We start from the raw sequence: 11,032 nt of genomic DNA, 5'->3' as shown, positions 1-11,032 counted from the left end.
AACAGTAGAGTAACACACTGAGGTCAGATACACACACACACATTCATATACATGTGTATATATGAAGACTTCAGACGTAAAAGAAAAAAATTCTTCTAAAATGAGCATTTTTATAAAGCTTGTATTATTTAGGTTCAGTAATTTCACTTTAATGACAATTAATAGGTCCTTTTCATTGCCATTAAAGTGAAATAACTGAACATAAACATACAAGCTTGATAAAAATAATCAAACTAGAAGAAAAGTTCAGATGGCACTTAGAGGCTTTTACATCTTAAGTATTCATATATGTGTGTGTGTGTGTGTGTGTGTATATATATATATATATTACATACACACACACACACATAAGAAATGGATCATATACATATAATACATACATACATATTATATTTATAAATAATCCAACACAGAAAACAAGTATCTTGTCGATTCAAATTGTATTATAAAATAAACTATAAACACGTTTACAGATTGTGAGCCCGGAGCTGACCTCCACCCCGACCTCCGACTTTCACGGTAGTCCATCCAGTCACTGATTGCAACCATGGGTGGAAAAAATAGGACATCGAGGTGCTGGTGTTCTAGCTACATATCACATATTCAAGCTTTTTTTTTTTTTTTACAAATTATTTACTTTAAATTTGGGTAGGAAAAATTTAAGTGGAAATCCAAAAATTACCCAGGGTGTAAAGTCCTCATCTTGTACACATGCTTTTAAAGAAACAGATTTTGAATTATTTTAAAGTGATGCCCAACAAATGAGATTGTTAGTAAGAAAGTCCCTTTAGATCTTTTAGAAGGTTACCTTACTGAAGCTGCTGAAGTTCATTTTCTTCCCTCAAGATGACACTTTAATAAAAAAAGTTTTAAAACTTTTGCTTTTGGTGGTGCTTTAAGCTCTATTATACTACTTTGTGCCAAAGTTTTGTGATTTTGTTTTAAGCTTTGTATTCTGTATCCATTTAAAAGTTAAATAATATACAAAAATAAAGCATTTTAAAGGTGTCTGGAGTGTGGGTATTTCTCTTCAGTGTGGCACTCATATTTTTCAGATATACCTGCAATTTGCTTGTTTCAAAAAACATCTGTAATCTGCCACTAAATAAGTGCACACACAACACCCTTTAAAAATATGAATTACTCAATGCCACATATTAAACACTTTACAACTGACAATCTAACTAAATCCCTGGGAATTAAGTGTTTTGTAATAAAACTTGCTAAAACAGCATTACAAAATGAACTTACTAACAAATAAATGGAAAGAGAGTGTGTAACATTTGTTTTCTTTATTATTATTATTTTTTTAGCAAGTATTTCTAAAAGCTGAAGGAATCTTTCCTCTCTCTCGTCGCTCTTTCTTTTCTTTCCTCCCTTTCATTAGCCACTCTCCACTCTATAAGAACACAGGTGTGTCCATCAGCCCCCTGTAAAATCAACACAGAATTTAACATTAGAGATGAACCATGGTCAATCTATATTATTACATTAATATTAATGTTACATGGACAAGTTGAGGTACGTTACACTTGAAACAGTAGCTTGCTATACGTAGCCAACACATATTACACATCAACACTGGTAAAGGAGAAATAAAATCGTTGTAAAATAAAAAAATAAAAGTTTTGTAACTCTCTCATTTAACTGAGAAACAACGTCGTTGTTTAAACAAAACAGTGTTAACTAACTTAGCTGACAGGCATTAACTTAGCTCGTTCTGTTCGGTAATAATAATAATGATAAAATTGTCATGTTGCAGCCAATTCACAAACTTGTACCCTCGATTTACATTATTTAAACTTTTAACAAGTCAATCGTTTACTTATATGATGTTAAACGAATACAATTTAACCACAAATAAACAAAAAGTGTTTGTAAAGTACTTACACTTGAAAACCATAGACAGTATAAGAAGTTGAAAACAGCCGCATCTTCGTTTTCCACCATTTTCAAATATAACGACAACTCCTCTCCCGTGGCATCATGGGATAGTAAAGTGTCCATCGTATGCGCACTTCAGAATCTCGCCGGATGTAGTAGGTCATCCGGGTACTTTTCGCCTACTGTTTTTTCGAATTCTATGATTTCGGACATACTACTCTGCTCGCGTACTGTTTTTCGCATACTATAGACCTTATGTAGCCCCGCCCCTTTTCAGCGCTGCGCTCGTTGTCTTTTGACTTCCTGTTTGTATTTTCACAGCGATTTTGCGTGTTTATTAATGAACGGCTCGTTTTAAAATCTTCCCGGTCGAGTGACATTTCCCACTAAAAATCAGACGTCTATTGGACAGGCAGATCATGTCTATATTGCGTCAGTCGGTCCAAGACCAATTTTTGACCTTTATGCAACGTGCAATCTAGGTCTGCTATTTGGACATCTAACCATGACCCCACCTGGACGTCAATATAATGTTCAATATTTGAACGCCGGAATAGGTAATTTTCTGGATGTTATGTGGACGTCTGAGACAGGTGCAGGAAATTGACATGATCTAGGTTTGCAAAGTTACCTCCAAATGAGGTCTTTTCTACGTCATGTGGAAGTCAGATTTTGGTTCCCTGAAGGTGCAGACTGTGACGCCATGTGGACGTCTAAGACAGGTGCAGGAAATTGACATGAATATTTTTTATTTTATTTACAAATATCAACATTGTTATCATCAACATGATTAATATATATGAATACAGATTATTTATATTTATTTAAGATCATTTTCCAAAAACTCTATTTGATCGTCTCAGCATCAGGTGATAACTGGAGACGCGTACAAAGGTATGATACTGTAGCTCAAACAGTAGAGCGTTGGCGCTTGTAACGCTAAGATCACGAGTTCGAGTCCCAGGGAAAGCAAGAATAAGGTGTGTGTGTGTGTGTGTGTGTGTGTGTGTGTGTGTGTGTGTGTGTGTGTGTGTGTGTGTGTGTGTGTGTGTGTGTGTGTGTGTGTGTGTGTGTGTGTGTTGTTTGGAAAAGACGCACAGTATCTAATAAAACACACGATCCACAGCAAGCCGACCCCGCCTTCTTCCCACAAACGAACTTTTGTGGATGGACAGCAAGCCGACCCCGCCTTCTTCCCACAAACGAACTTTTGTGGACGGACGTCAACATTAGACGTGCGGAAGACGTCGGAAAAAGACGTCATCTGGCGTCACAGTCTGCACCTTCAAGGGGAGCAAAATTGGACGTGCAAAAACGGCGTAGAAAATACGTCGTTTTGACGGGTCTATGCGCAGTGGGTTGTTTAGTCATCTGCTTTAAACATACAGACCTCATGATAACTTTCGTTAACTTTACATTAAGTAAATCCACTTCAAAAGCTAATTACTCCTGGACAGAAGCGCCATAGAGATATACAGAGCGACCGCACAAACGGAAGTTAAAAGACAATATTCTAAAGATGGCGGCGCCCTCGTTTCTCTGGCACATAAGGTCTATATAGTAGGGAAGTATTCGATTTCGGACGCAGCCTAGGTGTTTATACTTTGCCTTTTTTGCCGTTAGGTTAAAACGTTATTTTGAGCAGGAAAATAATTTTAATAGGAAATGAAACGTACATATGCCAGTGTTTTTTTCGGGGGGAAAACTAAAGATATCAGACAACAAAAGAAAAGCTTTATTCAGTCTAACGTTACCAAAAGTAAGTGACCTCTTTCTTTGGTCCAGCATCTGTAACGTTAACCCTACCGGCGACAGCAGCGGCCGAACCCCTGTCACAGGATGCTAGCCAAAATAAAGATAATCCGTCTTCAACAAACATCAACTTCAAACATCGTTTTTTATTTATTTATGAAGTTCGGTTCAGTGTCAGTCAGACACTTTTTCTTCTTTGCTTAAGGCTTATTCCAACGTAAAACGCTGTATAATTGTATAGTTTAAATCAAATATGGTTGGATTATTTCTATGTTGAGCTGCCTGTTCATGAAGCTGAAAGTGCACGTAATAAAATAACATACCATTGATGCAAACCAACAGGAATCCTTGCTTTTTCTGCTCTATTATGTTTAAGTTTTATGTGGGTAGGGCCCCATATTAGTTATTGAAACGGGCCCCCAGATGCTTAAGGCCGCCCCTGTTAAGAACTCTAGTAGTGTTAACCACAACAAATGAATGCCCGGTGTTACCATAGACAGTAAAAGAAAGGGTGTTACACTGTTTTTCAAAAGATCTTCAAGTCAACTGCGCTGTCTGTTCTTGCTTTGAACACGACGTCCCTCCTTACAGCCTATCAAGCGGAGCTATTAGAGGAGATGGGTCGTCAGCTGGACTCCGGATCTCCCAACCCAGTGCTCTGGGAGGAGATATCCGTCATCGCAGATTTAAACCCGCGCACGTCCCACGGAGCAGTTCAAAGTTGCGGTCGGAGTATGGGCTTAGCAGTTGTGGGGGAGAGATCGCTGTGGCTGGGTTTGTCAGGACTCTCTGACAAAGAGAAAGTGGAGTTTTTGGATGCTCCTATAGATCCAAAGGCCATGTTCGGTGCGACGGTAACGGCAATGCGTCAGCAGTGTGACCTGCGGAAGAAGGAGGGAGAAGCTTTCCAGGTCTGTCTCCCCAGAAAGCCGGCTCCGTCCCATTCTGGATTTACGGGTCCTCAACAGACACCTCAGAAAATACAAATTCAAAATGCTGTCTGTCAAAACGCTGTGTCAAAATATTCGGCAAGGAGACTGGTTCACCTCGGTGGATCTCCAGGACGCATATTTTCACATAGATATTTTTCCTGCGCACAGGAAATATCTGAGGTTCGCCTATCAGGGCACAGCATACGAGTTTATGAGAATACTGTTTGGCCTCGCTTTAGCCCCTCAAGTATTCAGCAAGTGTGTGGAAGGGGCCCTGACTCCATTGAGGAGATTAGGGCTTAGGGTTTCATCATATCTGGATGATCTTCTCATCTGCACGCCGTGCCAACGGCAGGCAGAGAGCGACACACACACACTAGTGACGCATCTGGAGAGATTAGGTTTCAAAATAAACCAGACGAAGAGTTGTCTATCTCCGTCCCGAAAAATAGTCTACTTGGGTCTCAGGTTGAATTCTGTGACGTTTCGAGCTTTCCTATCAGAGGATCGCATCAAGACGATTCAGGCATTCGCCCCATGAGCCGTCTCAACCGCAGAGTGCGCGTCTCACCAGAATGCGAGAGCGCTCTCTGTCATTGGAGAGCCTCATCCTTTCTCAGGACAGGATGCCCTCTAGGTCCTATTGTACTGAGAAAAGTGGTGACGACGGATGCATCTCTCACAGGCTGGGGCGCAGTGTTCGAGGGCAGAACAGTGAGAGGAGTTTGGTCTCCGGCACTGAGAGAGAGGCACATCAATTTTCTAGAGCTACTGACAGTGTTTCTAGCTCTGAGACATTTTGAGCATTTTCTCAAGAATCATCACGTATTGGTCAGGACAGACAATACAACGGTGATTGCCTACATAAATCGGCAGGGAGGAGTTCGTTCTCACATGCTTCACATGTTAGCGAAGAGACTAATAATGTGGAGCAGCAGGTCTCTCCTCTCATTACGCACGACGCATGTCCCGGGAATAATGAACAGGGGAGCGGATCTACTATCCAGAGGGAGTGCAGGAGACTCCACCCCCAGGTGATCCTCATGTTATGGGAGAGATTCGGCCAGGCTGCCGTAGATCTCTACGCATCGCGCGAAGACACGCACTGTCCCCTGTTCTTCTCCCTGGCCGGCGACGATGCACCATTGGGTGTGGATGCGCTAGCCCACGAGTGGCCAGACGTGTTGCTGTACGCGTTCCCGCCGTTGAGCTTGATCGAGCCGACATTACGGAGGGTTCGGGAATACAGACATGTGATGATTCTGATCGCGCCTTACTGGCCAGGGAGACTGTGGGTGGCGGAGATTGCGCAAAGTTCTGCTCTACGACCGGCCATGGCCGTTACCAGTGCGCAGGGATCTTCTCTCACAAGCACGGGGGGAAATATTCCATCCCTCCCCTCAGAAACTAGCTCTCTGGGCCTGGCCCGTGAGAGGGTGAATCTGAGCGCAGCCGGGTTACCTCCGAGGGTTATTGAGACGATTCAGAACGCGAGGGCTGCCTCGACACGAAAAATGACTGCATCTAGGTGACTGTTGAAGGCCGTATGTAATGCTGAAATCATGACTGTCGAGTTAATAAGTAACTTTAAACCGCAGACACCCAGCAAAAACATTTATGTTGTGGCAACGTCTGTGGCACGTTGCATTTCTTCTGTGGCAACGTCGCTGTCTACGTGCTCGCAACATTGTAACAACGTAGAATTGTAAGACGCGACAGGGCTGTAGCAACGTTGCTACCCAGGCGGGTAATCCATCGACCGGAAGTTGAAGTCAGCCGCGTGCCGCCATCTTGTAGCAGAACTTCACTTGCTACATTTTAAGATGCTTCAACTTCCCCCTTCATTCCATTGACTCCCATTCATTTTGGCGTCACTTTGACAGCGAATAACTTTACATCTGAGGCATTTAAAGACTCCATTTGTCCATTATTTATTTCTAAAGAAGCACGACAATGTATAAAGGGCTCCATTACCTTCTATGTAACATTATGGCCCCGTAGAAACAGTTTTTTGTAAAAATAGGCTAACGATTGCGTCATAACCACTCGACTCTCTGTCGCACAGTAGAGAAATTACCGTACAGACAGGAGGAGAAGCTCGCAGGCAATCGGGGGGACGTCAAGGGAGCAGCCCTGGCGTTACATTTTAAAATAAATACTACACAAAATAATTAATCAGAATACTTACTCCTGCTTACTCACGCCAAAGAACTCTTTGCTCAAGCTCGCCGTCTCTGCAAGATTAACGTTGGCAGTTTGCACGCACAGCTACTAGAAGATTTACATCTGTCAGACAGGTTGCTCACGTCATCAAGCTTAGTTTGAGTCGGTTTGAGTCTGCGCGTCAGGAACGGAAGTGCTAAAAAAAATTATTAAAAAAAAAAATCGCTAAAAATGGGCTTCACTTGTCTCAATTGAGTTCCAATGAGATGGCTCTGTCCACTTCTTATACTGTCTATGGTTGCTACACGACATTCAGCAACTGAGAGATGACGTTCTGACAATTAATTTTTTTATGCTAGATAGGTCTATAGATATTCCCCATTTAGCATGTTATGTTTTGTGGTTAATTTTTAATTAGTCATATGTTATAAAATTATATACTTTTTAAATATTGTTTATCCTTATTATTATTTATGGGCCTAACAGTAAATTCATTATAATCAACACCTGCAAGTGTACACTTTGAAGAGTAAAAATGACATAGAAGGTTAGCTAATTCAACTTTATTAAAACTGCATATGGTAATCAAATTGCACTTCCAAAAGTCATACATTTGTGAGAAGAAAAACAAACAAACATATTATACAGGGAGTGGACTAACTAGCATGAGCAAACATGCGAAAATCTGGCAAAGAAACGAACGAGACGACAAATCAAAGGAAAAAATAAACAGGTGTGCGAGCAGCTACAAACAGGCTTTTTTCTCTGTAAGTTTCCAAAAAAAAAAAAAAGTAAAAAACATTACCGTGCAACAAGTAGGCGTTGCTGGCTGTTCAATGAGTGCTGAAATCAATTAACGTTACTCATCATTAAAGTCCTTTTGGCATAAAGTTAAATATTTGTCATACCTGACCAGAAGATGTTCAAAAAAATGTCACATCAGATAAGGAAGTTGCAGGTTGTGTTTTGAATAATTACGTATCTTATTTAGCGGAAGTGAATTAAACGCAATACTCACGTATGGATTGCTTGATGAAGAACAGAGACTATATTTATTATAGTCCTAAAAGGACTTTGTGAAGAATGAGACGGCCCAATAATCAGTTGAAATTCAAAAGGCTGATTTTCGCGCTTCAGGGCAGTGACGAGTACATGTTGTCCAGTGGTTGTCCACACACCCTAGGCACAACCTTAAGCAATGGCCCTGAACGGTGGTTTGATGTCAACATTGTGACAACGCTGTAACAACCCCTACCACACAGCGTAGTTATAGCAACCTTTTGGCCATGTTGTTAAAACATTGTTAGAGGGTTGGGTACGTTGTGCCAACGTTCTGTGTTTGCTGGGCACCTACTGCACAATATCAAACAGACATTGGATCACAATCTACATCAGCCTTTATGTTAGTCACCATGAAATCAAAATTTACCATTCTTATTTCTAACCCTCTCTATGGCTCTGATCAGAATGACTGGGTTTAATTCCCTCCGTTTTAGGCTACAAGATTGCGTCCTCAAACACCAGCATCCGAACGCAAGAGAACATGACAGCGTTTATTGTGTTTCGTCTGACGCTCTGAGACGAACTCATTTATGATGGAGGAAAAAAGAGACACAGTTTCTTCCTCAATTGCAGCAACCATTTTTTTACTGATAATTTGCGCCGATTTCCCAGGAAGTGACGATTTTGTTCTCTTGAACACATGGGATTGAAACGCTGCTTTATTCGTAAATGTTTTATGTGATACTCCAATTTTGCACGTATTTTAAAGGGTTAGTTCACCCAAAAATGAAAATTATCCCATAATTTACTCACCCTCAAACTATCCCAGGTGTAGGCTATATGACATTAATTAAAAAAAAATCCTGGCTCTTCCAAGCTTTACCTGAGATTTTGAAGCCCAAAAAAAGTGCATCCGTCCATCATAAAAGTAATCCATACGACTCCGGGGGGTTAATAAAGGCCTTCTGAAGTGAAGCGATGCATTTTTGTAAGGAAAATATCCATATTTATAACTTTAGTAACTATAATCATCTTTTGTGACACTAAATGTCTTTACTATTGCTTTTAATCAATTGAATGCATATTTGCTGAATAAAAGTATTTTTATTTTTTTAAATGTAACCTTACTGATCCCAAAAGTAGCATATCGTATGTCTCCATGTTACATTATTAAATCAATGTTTTTTTGAATACATTTCTTTATTCAGGCCAGAATTAGAGTTAGGGTTCATTTCAGCAGTGGACCCGGAAAGAGAACAATATAATGAGAAAAGGATGAGTTCCCATCCTTGATGACTAATGCAAATGAAGAATGCAAAATGTGCGCAAAACCAAGAACAGACAAATATTTACAATACACTGGAGCCGATGGTGTCATGTGTCATTAAGTCCAGTTAAAGCCTTTCCAACCAAAGTCATCATTCAGGGCAGAGAAAACGAGCAGTGCTCATCTCATACCGACAGACAAGCAAGGAACACGCTTTCAGTGAACCTGTGATGTACTGATTCATTTTAGTTTAATGAATTTGTAAGGCATTCAATTATACAAAATGATACAGATATGAAGAGATGCATTCAAATCCTCATTCAGGCTTCATGAAGCTGCATTGCTTCTATACTGACTGCAAATATTCACGCTTCATTTAAACAGTGCCCGGAAAGTACTGCGTAATTAAAATGAAAGTACAGTGTAACTTTCGGTAATTACAGTGTACCTATAAAGTACTTACGTGTAAGTATAGGGGAACAATATGTAAAGTCTTGGGAATAAAGGTGTAACAACCAGGAAAATACTGCGTTATTAAAACGAAATTACAGTGTAACTTTCGGTAATTACAGTGTAGCCTACCTATAAAGTATTTACGTGTAAGTATAGGGGAACAATATGTAAAGTCTTGGGAATAAAGGTGTAACAACCAGGAAAATACTGCGTTATTAAAACGAAATTACAGTGTAACTTTCGGTAATTACAGTGTACCTATAAAGTGCGTACGTGTAAGTATAGAGGAATAATATGTAAAGTTTGGGGAATAAAGGGGTAACAACCAGGAAAATAACAAATTATTTAGGCAAATTATTTAGACTGTAAGTATTCCATGTAGTTACAGGGTAAGTATGACATTGCGGGCTGTAAATGAAAGTGGTGTTTCTTACCCTCTTGTTTCATATAGTTACAGGGTAAGTATGACATTGCGGGCTGTAAATTAAAGTGGTGCTTCTTACCCTCTTGTTTCATGTAGTTACAGGGTAAGTACAATAAAAAACACATGTACACACACAATCTGACATCACTTGGAAAACCTTTATTTGAAAAACAACTTATTTCAAAACAGATTTACAACATATTACACTTCTTATTTATTTAATTTATTATAATTTTTTTTAAATCAACTTTTCATTTCAAATTCTAAAGTCCTGACAGAAAGTAGCATGTTTTGTCCTTTTTTGTTTCTCTTGCATGGCTTCCTCCTCCTCTTGGTCCTCCTCTTCTTTTTCTATCGTTCCACTGATTAGCCTAATCTTAAGGAGTCTTTTTATTCTGTATTATGTATTAAAAGAAAATACAGTAGCCTACACCCAGAAATGTTCTCATAATTTACTCATCTTTTCGCTACCGACCAACTTTCACCAGCGAGTGCATGAGAGTCGGCTTCATAGGGGCGGCTTGAATGGCTTCGCGTTTGGTGAAGCTTTAAGCGTTCATTGCATTCTCGCGGGAGTTTGATGTGAAACGTGCGCGAGAACTGGTGTCTCTGTTCTTCTGCATGGTTTGTTTTTCATTATTAGTATCTGTTATTGTTTGTATTTTGTTGTGAGCAATAATAAAAACATTTAAAAAAAATAATAATTCAACATTGGTTTTTCGGTGCGCTTACGTCACGCTTTGTTATACTCCAGTTTGGACGCGTACACGACAGCTGCGCACAGCTCGGACGCGGACAACTTGTATTTATACTTTCTCTCAACCCTCTCATGAACGCGCAGGTGACAGTTGGTCGGAAGCGATAGTCTACAGTTTAAAAATTTAAAATATTTGGTATTTTTCTTACAAACGCTTATCGTTTCACTTCAGAAGAAGAGGAACAAGAGGAGGAGGAAACCAAGCAAGAGAAACAAAGTGCTGTAAATCCGTTTTGAAATAAGTTGTTTTTCAAATAAAGTTTTCCGAGTGATATCAGATTGTGTATGTGTACGTGTTTTTATTGTACTTACCCTGTAACTACATGAAACAAGAGGGTAAGAAGCACCACTTTAATTTACAGCCCGCAATGTCATACTTACCCTGTAACTACATGGAA

General features: G+C 39.9%; 1 protein-coding gene across 1 annotated transcript in view; it reads right to left on the bottom strand.

Moving 5' to 3' along the window:
* Positions 1–9,124: 9,124 nt before the first annotated feature.
* LOC311301047 (fatty-acid amide hydrolase 1-like) overlaps positions 9,125–11,032 on the bottom strand; it is a 41,345-nt gene continuing 39,437 nt past the window's right edge. Inside the window, exon 16 of the mRNA XM_084425881.1 lies at positions 9,125–9,397. The gene's annotated coding sequence lies outside the window, so the exon portion shown is untranslated. The remainder of the gene's footprint in view (positions 9,398–11,032) is intronic.

The sequence above is a fragment of the Rutilus rutilus genome (genome assembly GCF_951802725.1).
Source record: "Rutilus rutilus genome assembly, chromosome: 12".
NCBI lineage: Eukaryota > Metazoa > Chordata > Actinopteri > Cypriniformes > Leuciscidae > Rutilus > Rutilus rutilus.
This window is presented reverse-complemented; position numbering and strand designations above follow the sequence as displayed.